The following is a 13088-nucleotide window of genomic DNA, read 5'->3' as shown; positions in this document are numbered from 1 at the left end:
CATCTGAAAGCCACAGACTCACTGGAGCCTATACCAGTAGGGACATGGTATTAACCATATAATCACACAAATAAACATGCACTTTGAAACAGGTCCAGTATACAAGAGGAGGGTGCTGTGACAGTGCTGACGGGGGTGTGGGGCAGGACAAGAGCGTTTACTGAGACAACACTGGATCTGACATCCTGAAAACCTAAAGGACAAGCAGGCACTAAAGTAAAAGGACCTGAGGTGTGGAGTGAAGGTGTGGAGTGAAGTGTGGGGTGGAGTGAAGTGTGGGGTGCACACATGTGGCTGGAGGGAGGTGAGCTGAGATGAGAGGCACAGACAGGGGCATGTCAGAGGGCCAGGGGGAGCCACTGTTCCTGTGTGTGGGCAGCAGCAGGGGAGAGCCCACACAGCAGTCCAGGGAAGGCAGCTGCCTGCACTAGCCAGGGTAGGCACAAGGACAGAAGGAAGGACAGCTGGTTTGAGAGGTATGGAGGAAGTGAGGCAGAGAGGGGGACAGACTGGATGGGGCGGGAAGCACTTACGTTGCTAACATTTCCCCCCACATTCTTTTATTGACATACCAGTTCTGACAGTGAAGTTCGTGAACTTGCCACCATGCACTTACATTAGCGGCACTGTACAAACAACTCAGTGAGGTTTCATAACCTTTCAGTTTCTGATAGCCGTATTCTTGTCAACCTGTGGCCGTGTCTTGCCAGGTGTCATTCATTACTGGCATTGTGTGTTTTTGTGTGCTGGGAAGAGAGAGGTCAGTGCTTGAATTAGAGCAAAAAGCTAACATAAAATTTCTTGTTAAACCTGGCAAGCATGAAAGTGACATCAGGAACATGTTATAGTTTCTTGTTTCATGTCCAAGTTTATAGGGATAAGGCCATGACAAAAATGGCAATGTACAAACAGATTAAATGTTTTTCTTTTCCTTTTTTTTTTTTTGAGATAGAGTCTCACTTTGTCACCCTCAGTAGAGTGCCAGGGCATCACAGCTCACAGAAACCTCCAACTCCTGGGCTTAAGTGATTCTCTTGCCTCAGCCTCCCAAGTAGCTGGGACCACAGGTGCCCGCCACAACACCCAGCTATTTTATTGTTAATAGTTGCCATTGTCATTTGGCACGCCCGGGCTGGGTTTGAACCACCCTGGTGTATGTGGCTGGTGCCCTAGCCGCTGAGCTAAAGGTACTGAGCCGGATTAAATGTCTTTCTGAGGTAAGAAAAGGTGTCACTGAGGAAGAGGATGGCCAAGAATGAGCAGAACTGATGAAAACATTACAAAATACATCAAATTGTGCCTCAAAACTGTCAGCTGACTATGAACAGCATAGTAGACCAAGTAAACACTGACAGAGAAATAGGAAAATCTTAACTGAAAATCTTGGCCAACAACTTAAGGCTCTTGCATCCTAACAATGCACCAGCTCACATGGCACTGTCTGTGAGGGAGTTTTTAGCCAGTAAACAAGTAACTGTATTGGAACACCTTCCCCACTCACCTGATCTGCCCCCCAGTGACATTTTTCTTGACCTGAAGATAAAGGAAACATTGAAAGGAAGGCATTTTGATGACATTCAGGACACCACGGGTAATACGATGACATTTCTGATGGCCATTCCAGAAAAAGAGTTCCAAAATTGCTTTGAAGGGTAGACTAGGCACTGGCATCAGGGCATAGCTTCCCCAGGGGAATACTGCAAAGGTGACCATAGTGATACTCAGCAATGAGGTATGTAGAACTTTTTCTAGTATGAGTTCATGAACTTAATTATTGTTAGACCTCATAGCAACAAAACAGACCCAGTATAGCAGGAGTTGTGTGTACTTCACCATTGTGAAGCCCAGTCTCTCAACTATTTATATCATATTAATATTACTAATAACCAAGGTTTAAGTGCCTACCGAGCATATCATGTGTACTATCTTACTTAATCTCCATCTCAACCCAATGGCCAGCTCAGCGCCCATAGCATAGTGTTATGGCGCCAGCCACATACACTGCAGCTGGCAGGTTCGAACCCAGCCCGGGCCAGCTAAACAACAATGACAACTGCAACAACAACAACAAAAAAAAATAGCCGGACGTTGTGGTGGGCACCTGTAGTCCCAGCTACTTGGGAGGCTGAGGCAAGAGAATCACCTAAGCTTAAGAGTTTGAGGTTGGTGTGAGCTGTGATGCCATGGCACTTTACCAAGGGCAACATAATGACACTCAGTCTAAAAAAAAAAAAACAAAAGAAACAAAAGAAAGAAAGAAAGACCCAAACCCAATGGCCCAGGTATTACCACTATTCCCATTTTACCAATGAGGAAACTGAGTCTTAAACCAGTTAAATGACTTGACCAAAAAACACAGCCAGTATGAGGGTGTAGATCCAAACCCAAGTCTATCTGACTCACACACTCCTGTTTTAGCTATTAAACTACAGACTCTCAGGGTCCAAAACATTCTTTCCGACAGACCACTAAAAGGTCGACTCTGAGCTAGAGTTGCCTTTAAACACGGGCTAGCCTAGCCCAGGAGGCCTCTGGGAAACTCAGGAGCATGACTAGTACAGGAGGCCGAAGCGGAACACCTGACTCTAAACAGACCACAAAGTCATCTCAGGCAGCCCAAACTTCCCTTCCCCAGATGAACCAGACCAGTCCAGTTATGTTCTAGGAGAATTATTTTTATTACTTTAATTTTTTCTACTATTTTCATAAGGAAGAAACGGGTGAATACTGTGAATGTTCAGTTTGAGGGTTCTAGAAGGGGACTGTGAGGTACTATGTACAATTCCCAACTAACATGCATTTTTTTTCCTCCTACAGGTCTGGAAGCAAAAGCCAATGAAAGAAAGGGGTCAACTGGTGACCTTCAGTTTTAACTGAACTCATGGATTCTTCTGGAGTCTCTGGGTCCAGCGCACCAAAACAGCTTTATTTCTTTTTTTAAGAATACATGTGATTCCTCGATGTTTCCAAGAGTTCTGGAATAAAAGGCAAAGATTCTAATGAAAACAGGTTTTCTTCATCACAGCAACTCTACTGAAACCAAGGATACTGTTAAACAGCAACAGGCCTTAGAAGCGGCAAGACAAGAGACCTTAGCAGAGCGTGGGTGTATGAAGAGGCAGTGATAATGTGACCAAACTTATTTCAGTTCCTCTTAGACGCTATAGAGTGGAAAGGAAGGGCGGTAAATAAGGTGATTCTAAAATACAAAAACCAATCTACTGTGAGACTGATAAAGAAAACAAAGGCTTGCAGTTTTATCCTCCGATTCTGACCTTAAGAATCCCTGCCAAAACTCTTTCATAAAACTTTTTTCCCCCAAAAAGACAATTCACAAAAGGGGGGGAGGGGAACCTCTTAAAGCCAGTATTTGATTGATCAAAACATACTAAAGAAATATACTACACTGAATAAAAATTCCCAAAATAGAAGTGGAATATCTCAAAATTTAGTAAGACCACTACTTATAACCAGAGCAAAGACACTATTTATTAAGGCAAGTGGAAGAAAATATCTATGCACTTTTAAATTTAAAAGAGAGACAGGGTCTGGCCATGTTGCCCAGGTTGGTCTCAAACTCCTGGCCTAAAGCTCTTCTCCCACTTTGGCCTCCCAAAGGGCTGAGATTATAGGCATAAGCCACTGCATCAACCTCAGGCTTTGTTTTTAAAATCATAGTGAGCCTCAGATAAGATCCAGTTTCTTCCCCAATTCTCAGTACGATTTAGGAAATAATGCCTTTGCCAAGAGCTAGGTTTACTGAGTAGCTTATTGGGTGCCAGAAACTGTAAGAGCACTTTGTAGGCACTTAACAAATTTAATTTTACAATGAAGTAATGAAATAAGTACTATTATTATTCCCATTTCAAAGATGATGAAACATATGTTGAAAGTATAAGTAACTACATTAACTCTAACCCTAACCCTAACTCAATTGCTATGTAATTGAGTGAAAATCTAAAACCTGGCTTAGGCCTGCTTTTAAAACATTATAGTGTACTGCTTCCTAGCCAGAAAACAGTTATTTTTTTCTCAGCAGTAGAACAGAGCTTATAATCAGAAATTATCATTCGACCATAGTTAAACACAATGTGATATCCTAGATTGGATGCTGGAACCAAAAAAAGACATTTTGAAGGTAATATAAGGTACTGGCAACAGGGGGAGTTAAATGAGGGCTATGTGAGGATTCTCTGAACTCTCTATCCTTGCAACTTTTCTGCAAATCTAAAATTATTCCAAAATAAAGTTTATTTAAAAAGGTAAAAACCTTAATTCTATATGACAACTGGGCTAGTATCTCTAAGACAGTGGTCAGTGACAAGACAGAATAGCAAAGAAGGGTTTTCTTGAAGATTTTAAAAAGAGATTTAAGAGGAGTAACAATCAAATACATTATTAAACTATGGCCTTTGTTTATTTTTATTTTTTGCAGTTTTTGGTCGGGGCTGGGTTTGAACCCGCCACCTCTGGCATATGGGGCTGGTGCCCTACCCCTTTGAGCCACAGGCGCTGCCCTATGGCCTTTGTTTAGATCCTGGTACAAACAAACAAAATATAAAGGATAATCTTGGGATACCTGAGGAAGGAACCTGATTATGGACTGTGTGTTGAGATATATGCCAAAGAATGATCAGTTTGTTAGTTATGTAGCAGCATGTGATTAGGCTAGAACACAACCACTTTCTCAAAGACCAACTCTGAAATGACCTGATGTCTGGGATTTGCGTTTAAGCTCTCTCTTTCTCTCCTTTTTTTAAAAATCTGAGAGAAAGGAGTCTCACTCTGTTGCCCTAGTAGAAAGCTGTGGCCTCATCATGGTTCACAGCAACCTCAACTCTTGGGTTCAAGTGATCCTCTTGCCTTGGCCTCCCGAGTAGCTGGGACTACAGGCACCCACCACAAGCCTAGATAATTTTTCTATTTTTAGTAGAGATGTTGGTCTAACTCTTGCTCAGACTGGTCTCGAACTCGTAAGCTCATGTGATCCACCTGCCTCAGCCTTCCAGAGTGCTGGGTTTATAGGCGTGAGCCACAATGCCCGGCCTGCTTTTAAATTCTTAACTAAGGCCGGATGTGGCAGATCATGTCTGTAATCCTAGCACTCGGTGAGGCTGAGGCAGGTGGACTGCTTGCACTCAGGAGTTTGAGACCAGCCTCAGCAAAAGCAAGATCCTGTATTTAAAAAACTAGCTGGGTGTTGTGGTAGGTGGCTGTAGTCCCAACTACTTGGGAGGTTGAGACAAAGAGGATTACTTGAGCCCAAGAGTTTGAGGTTGCTATGACCCCACTGCACTCTAACCAGGACAACAGAGTCAGACTCTGTCTCAAAAATAAAGTAATAAATAAATAAATTCTTTTTTTTTTTTTTGAGACAGAGTCTCATTATGTCGCCCTCGGGAGAGTGCCATGGTGTCACAGCTCACAGCAACCTCAGAGTCTTGGGCTTAAGCGATTCTCAGCCTCCCAAGTAGCTGGGACTACAGGCACCCACCACAACACCCTGCTAGTTTTGGGTTGTAGTTGTCCTTGTTGTTTAGCAGGCCTGCGCTGGGCTCGAACCTGCCAGCTACAGTGTATGTGGCTGGCGTCCTACTCACTGAGCTATGGGTGCCGAGCCTAAATAAATAAATTCTTAATTAAGAGAGATAAAAGAATATGTGAAGCAAATATGGCAATACAATTATTAAATCTGGGTGATTAGTGCCTGGGAGTAACTTTTCCTCTTATTATGTTACAAAATTGGCATCATAAAATATATATATATTTTTTTTTGGTTTTTGGCCGGGGCTAGGTTTGAACCTGCCACCTCCGGCATATGGGACCGGCGCCCTGCTCACTGAGCCACAGGCGCTGCCCCATAAAATATTTTTTAAGTTCAAAAAGTAACCATTTAGGTTAGGCGCAGTGGCTCATGCGTGTAATCCTAGCACTCTGGGAGGCTGAGGTGGGTGGATTGTATGAACTCAGGAGTTCAAGACTAGTTTGAGCAAGAGCAAGACCCCATCTCTAAAAACAACCGGGTGCTATGGTAGGTGCCTGTAGTGCCAGCTACTAGGGAGGCTGAGGCAAGAGAATCACTTGAGCCCAAGAGTTTGAGGTTTCCATGATCTATGATGTCAGAGCACTCTATTGAGGGCGACAAAGTGAGACTATGTTTCAAACAAAAAAAAAAAGAAAAAGAAAACCAGTTTAACCAATGAGGATGAAGACAAGCATGACATCTGTGAAGTCAGAACAAAATACACTGAGGCCCAGTGTGAGGGCAGCACTAGAGGACCCCGAGAGGACAAGGAGAGGTACCAGGGGCAGGAGCCCTGGGTTTCCCTCATCAGAGATCTGAGGATGTCACATCTGAGGAAAGTAAAATAAACTGCCCAGAATCATATGAAGCACATTAAAGGATATGCTACATTCTATAAGGAGGACACTGGAAAAGAGAAGAGAAAAAAGAAAGAGTGCAAAAGCATGGAAAGGTGGGGAAGTTGACCCAGGCAGCCTCACTTTGTGGAAACGTAGTAGGAGCAGAAGATTGGTGGGAGACAGGCAGTTTAGATACAGATTTGAAGACTGCCAATGCCTGGCAAGGGATTTATGTGAGAAGTGATAAGCCATAAACGGTCTGAATGCAGGGTGGGAGGGTTACAAGCCTGAAGACATCCAGTTGTGGAGGCTGTTGAAGCATCAGGCCGGGCCAGGGGCAAGGGGAGAGAAGATTTCAGAGTGGAAGGGTGGCCTTCATGCTTTTTTAGGCAAACAGTTGATGAGAAAAAACCCAAACAAATAGAATAGCACACACACCTACACAGGAAATTTTTGTGCATATCTCTAGCCAGATCACACCCCAAACAAAGCCACCTCAAACCCTCAGCACTCTCAAATCCTGGTCCCACCCTCCCTTTCTAACACTATTGGCAGACAACCCCGCCCACTTTAGAGAAAACAGGTCTTCAGAAGGAGGTCACTTCCCTGTCTCAAAGCTCTTTTCTCACCATTCTACCCCTGCCCTTCAGGATGATTTCTATTCCAGTAGAATTTAACATACCACACAAAATTAGCCCTATGTTGAGCCTACATGACTGGCATCTTTTCCTTGTGGCAATACTAACAATAACACTCATGGTACTAATGCTTTCCACATATTTCATTGATTCTCCCACCACCCTATGAAATTAGTGCCAACTCTCCTTTGCAGGAGTAGAAACTTGGCCACGGCTGGTCAGTGAGAGCATGGAGATTGCAAAAATCACCGAAAGCCAGAGGCCCATCTGTGATCACTCTACCACACCACCTCTCTCAAGGTCTACCACCAAGAAACTGTGATTCCTTCAACAGAATGCCATTATAGCTGTGAAAGAAAAATTCACTAGAGCTACAGAAATCCACATAAACAAATCTATAAAATAACATGAGAGAAAAATGCAGCTCATGTAGTAACACAAATAGGATATACTATACAAAATCTAAAACGTAAGAAACAATCCCATGCACTGTTAACAATATGTCAATGTGAAATAAAAGTACCAAGACATGCTCAGATGTGAGCCCAACTAAAGTTAGGAAAAGTGGTTTCCTTGGGGAGTAAAAGCAGGAGGAGGGAAGAATGGAAGAGGAAAGCACTAGGAGACTGTGGGTTAAACTGTCCCACATAAGCCACACAAGGCGAGTCTGAAATGGGTTAAAAATGGCTTTTGCTAACACAAAGGCAAAAAGGGAACTGGACTCCCCCTCTGAGGCATACCCAGAGCCTGTTTCTGAACAGTTTCTCCATGTTATGCTCCCGGTTAAGCCCACGTGGTCAGAGACTTACAATCTCTCTGCTGGAGATATGGGCCAGAGGTTGACAGGTGTTAAAAGCACATTGTCTTTGGAGCCTAAAAGTCTCTGCCTTGTGGAAAAACAAAGTCATTACTCCATTATGAGGCAAACTAAGTGTGTGCTTGAGGGATTTTGTTTCCCCTTCTTCCCCAGGAGTTGTGATTTTCATTTGGATACCTTGCTCAAGAATTAACACATGTCTGAGAAGAAAGAAAAAGCAGAGGAAATTGTGCTGATTTGTAGACTTGATGTCTCCTCATAAGTTAAGGTTAGATAGAAAGAGTTAGAGATCATAGATTAAGTGTGTATGTGACCACAGTGTATATAAGGTGATCAAGAATAAAGATGTTTTGCTACACGCCATCCCATGCGGTGTATTCTGTTTCTTGTTTACCCTTAATAATTACAGGAGCGAGCTTATACCCACGGCAAAGCTGCTGTTCTTTCGCGTCCCCGGTCACGCAACAGACTTTGACTGTATCTGTCATGTTTTATTTCTTGCAATGGGTGGTGGATATTTGGAGGGGCCTTCTATTAAGTTCTATGTCTTCATAATTTTTTTAAAAGAAAGAAGGACTAAGACAACAGTGTCTTAAGTCCACAAGGTTTCAAAGCACTGTGTCTGCCACCTTGTGGCTCCTAAGGATGTTGCAGGCACTCGGCTTTCAGAGGATGAAAGAAGGGGACATTATTAATACTTAAGTCATATCATGTGAATGCAACTGACAGCTGGAGGAGCCATGCACTGATATATGACCAATGTTAAAAACATATCCATTTCCTGGGCAGCACCTGTGGCTCAAGGAGTAGGGTGCCGGCCCCATATACTGGAGATGGTGGGTTCAAACCCGGCCCCAGCCAAAAACTACGAAACAAAAAACAAAAAAACCCATATCCATTTCCAAATAATGCCTACGAAAACAGAAGACAAAATATTATCCCAGGAGCCCACTCAAAGTAGGACAATAATGAGAGTTACTGGATATAAACTGTCAAAGAAAAGGATCAATGTAAGGCCCATGAGAGAGTAAATATATCACGAGACTAACACAATCTGATGGGAAAGGCTGGCTTTTAGGCACAATCAACTTAACAGATAAATGTGAACTACAAAATCTAGAAGTAAATAAGCAGAAAGAAAACAGTAAAACTCTGTCCAAAGTATTAATTTCACTTGGAAAATTTAGTAGATATTTTACATCTTATTTTTAATTATTATGGGTACATAATAGTTGTGTATCTTTATAAGGTACAGGTGATGTTTTGACCCGGGAATACAATGTGAAGTAATCAAATCACGGTAACTGGGGTATCCATCACCTCAGGCAGTGAACATTTATTTATGTTAGGATCATTCCAATTCCACTCTTAGTTTTTTGGGGTTTTTTTTTTTTTTTTTTTTTGTAGAGACAGAGTCTCACTGTACCGCCCTCGGGTAGAGTGCCATGGCGTCACACGGCTCACAGCAACCTCTAACTCTTGGGCTTAGGCGATTCTCCTGCATCAGCCTCCCGAGTAGCTGGGACTACAGGCGCCCGCCACAACGCCCGGCTATTTTTTGTTGCAGTTTGGCCGGGGCTGGGTTTGAACCCGCCACCCTCGGCATATGGGGCCGGCGCCCTACTCACTGAGCCACAGGCGCCGCCCCTCCACTCTTAGTTTTAAAGCACACCCGAATTTATTGTTGATTATAGCCACTTTCTTGTGCAAATTTAGTAATTTTAATAACAAAATTTACTAGAGATTAACATCTTTTTTTTAAATATCCAGGATAAAGAGAAATAAACCTAAATTTTACACCAGAGTGAATCTTACTAGATGTATAGAAACACATCCTGTGTAAAATTATTTGCTTATGGGCGGCGCCTGTGGCTCAAGGAGTAGGGCGCCAGTCCTATATGCCGGAGGTGGTGGGTTCAAACCTAGCCCCAGCCAAAAACCACAAAAAAAAAAAAAAAAAAAAAAATATTTGCTTATGTGCACACATGTACTACTTATGTGGTGAAGATACTACACAACTGGCATGCTCAGTTATGTTCTATTAATATTTATGTTTCATTTGTAAGAGAAAAGCTGAATATTATATAGCAGCAGCCACTGTGTCATTTATCTTGATTCAACACACCCCTGGTTACCTGGCTGTCTCAGCTGAGTTCTCCAAGCTCACAGATGACATCTTCTCATTGTGTCCCCAAGGAGTGGAAGGGGCAAACAGGTTCTTTTGGACCTATTTTATAAGGCCACTAATCTCATTTATGAAAGCTCTGCCCTCATGACCTAATCATCTCCTAGAGGCGCTACCTCCTAATACTATCACTTTGGGATTAGGAGTTCAACTTGTAAATCTTGGGGGTGGGACACAAACGTTCAAGACTATAGCATGATATATGAGCTATGCCTGTCTGATCTCCTTCCCAGTCATTTTTTCCCTTCCAATAATTAATCCACTTCTCCAACTGCTGTTCCCCAGACTTAGCACACTGTTTTGTTCCTCCATTATGCTACCATTTCTTTACCAAGATGAACTTTTAGCTTCTTATATTGGGTTGCCAAACCATTTACATTTTGTGGAGCCTTCACAGCAGAAGCTGTCCTCTCCTCTGAGTTCCCACTGACCTTCAGACAAACCTATCCTAGTGCACCTGCCCTGCTTTATGTTGTTTACACGTTTAATTACTCATTTAACGAAATGTGAGCTTTTCACAGTCTGGCAAACATTAGGTACATAAGAAATGCTTGTTGAATGACTGCAGTAATTTCAGAAACTTCATGGAAACATGAAAGAGTACTTATAAATTTCTTTAAAGTATCATACAGAATTGCAATACTTTTTCTTATTAATGTAAGCAAATACATATTTACATACATGTACTTGGGCCACTACAAAAGTTTTGAGACAGATTGTGTTATGGTCCATTATTTCACTTCCATGAAACAGTTAAGGGCTGGGCATGGTGGCTCACGTCTGTAATCCCAGCACTCTGGGAGGCCGAGGCAGGTGGATTGCCTGAGCTCAGGATTTTAAGAGCAGTCTGAGCAAGAACAAGACCCCATCTCTAAAAAAATAGTCAAGCGTTGCGGTGGACACCTGTAGCCCAAGCTACTTGGGAGGCTGAGGCAAGAAAATCACTTGAACCCAAGAATTTGAGGTTGCTGTGAGCTATGAGCCATGGTACTCTACCAAGAGCATCAAAGTGAGACTGTCTCAAGAAAAAAAAAGAAAAGAAACACAGTCGACAGTGTCCTTTCTGATTCACCTGTACAAGTTTCAACTTGCTCAGCTTATGGGTATTGCTGGGAGGGCTTTCTTTGTTTCAGTCCAAGCGGATTTCATGCTTCTTGATTTTTGAGTCATCTCAAAACTTTCATTAATGTCCACTTAAAATCATTAATATTTACAAGAAAGAAAAGTCCTTGGTTCACAGTGACAGAGTTTTCTGGAGATGACAGCTGACTTCCTATAAAGAAGTCTTACCTTGGTAAAGTTTTAAAAATGTGAAGGGTAACCTTCAGCTTCTGAAGTTGAGCAGCAATGAATTCTGTCCCCACTCCTAAATTAGATCCATCTCTGGGGAGTCTTCACTCACTAAATTTTACAGCTGATATGTAAAACCAGAACTTCAACTTATAACCTCCAGGCAAACTAAAACATCTGGTTTTTATAAGTAGACATTCTCACCTAGGCATAGGCCAAATGCAAATCCAGGCTATCATCAGAATGTTGTCTGGTGTGCACAAATTCATAAAAAGGGGAATTATACTTTTAATCCAAACACTCAGTGACTATGACAGCCAGATTCACTCCCCTCCAAAGGGGCAGGGCTGGCAATGGGAACCTGGTACAGCCGCCTCACCCTGGGAGCCTGGCTGCCAAGTTTCACCTCTGTGACTTACTGTATGTCTGCCTTTTCATCCTTTTTAAGTGCCTGCAGAGCTCTACTCCTGTGATGATGCTGAAGTTTGACTCTCAGAGGATAATCTGACTTCCCTTTCTCCCCAGATTGTTCTTGAGTTCCGTGCTGTAGTCCCTCAAGTATGGTTCACAGCACACAGATATAAAGAACTTGGTTACAAAGATTAAGACTATGCTTCATGGCATTCTTTAAGGGCAGACAGCACTAGAATACAAACTCTTGACACATCCTTCTGCTTACATTCATCCGTGTTGCAGGCACTCGGGTGTTGCTGGGTGTGTTGCAGGCACTCAGCAGATATTTTTAGAATAAATAAAAAGGAAAAGGAAGATGGCATAGGATGTTGAGAGGAATAAATTTCAGTAAGTTTCAAAATAAGGAATTTTTTTTTTAATTTACCAAAAGATTAGCTATTTTGAAAGAACATTTCATTTAGTTCAACACACACACATTTTCAAGATGCAAGCAACAGAAATCACCTTAGGTTAATTTTAAGCAGAAGAGTTATGACATCAGATCACTCAGAGAATCTGTAGGATCAACAAAGAACCCAGCTAACACAATACCCTGCCTAACTGGGAGATGTCTGTTACCACACCTACACCTCTGGGCCAGAGCTGGACACTGGGCCATTGCTGCTCATACTGGGTTAAAAGCTGCCCCTAAATGATATGCGTGTTGTGGGTGCCACCACAGGCATGCTCTTCAGAAATGATTCCAGGCAATCCCTGTTTCTTTACCTCTCTAGCTTTTAGGTCAATGTCCAATGCACATGTACCTGATAGTTAAGGCCGAAGTCACGTATCTGTGCTTTAGTTGAAGGGGAGCCTAGGTGAGAAAGCAGCTGACATTTTAAGCTTCTCAAGAGGGAGCAAGGTTCAGTATCCTGCTAAAATTCATAAGGTGGGGAATCACCAAACAACTAGATTATGGTTAAAACATAACTATGTAGCATCAGCCTCTCCTCACCCCCTTACATCTTTCTCAGAGGTAAATTGCTCTGATCTGGGTGCATTTCAAATTTCAGACTGCCAAGTGCTCTGTACAATAGCAAATACTGACCTGCAGTCTGTCTAGAAGACCCCATTCCTGCCTGTTCCCCTGTTCATCCTGCACCCAACTCTGAGGAGCAGAGGGCAACTCTCGGAGTGGTCTTGGACAATTTGCTAATGTTCTTCCAGGACAGAAAGAAAGAAAGTCAATTAGTACTAGTTATAAGAAGTCCTTTCCAGGAGTGCCATGGCCTTAGCCTAGCTCACAGCAACCTCAAACTCCTGGGCTCAAGAGTAGCTGGGACTCAGTAGCCTCCTGAGTAGCTGGGACTACAGGCGCTTGGCTAAGTTTTCTATTTTTAGC

The 13088-nt window shown here is 42.7% G+C and overlaps 1 protein-coding gene across 3 annotated transcripts in view; it reads right to left on the bottom strand.

Annotated features, from left to right (window-relative positions):
* Window positions 1–13088, bottom strand: part of LIMS1 (LIM zinc finger domain containing 1) — a 154308-nt gene that overhangs the window by 75640 nt on the left and 65580 nt on the right. The gene's annotated exons all lie outside the window — the stretch shown is intronic.

The sequence above is a fragment of the Nycticebus coucang genome, chromosome 4 (genome assembly GCF_027406575.1).
Source record: "Nycticebus coucang isolate mNycCou1 chromosome 4, mNycCou1.pri, whole genome shotgun sequence".
In the NCBI taxonomy this organism is placed as follows: domain Eukaryota; kingdom Metazoa; phylum Chordata; class Mammalia; order Primates; family Lorisidae; genus Nycticebus; species Nycticebus coucang.
This window is presented reverse-complemented; position numbering and strand designations above follow the sequence as displayed.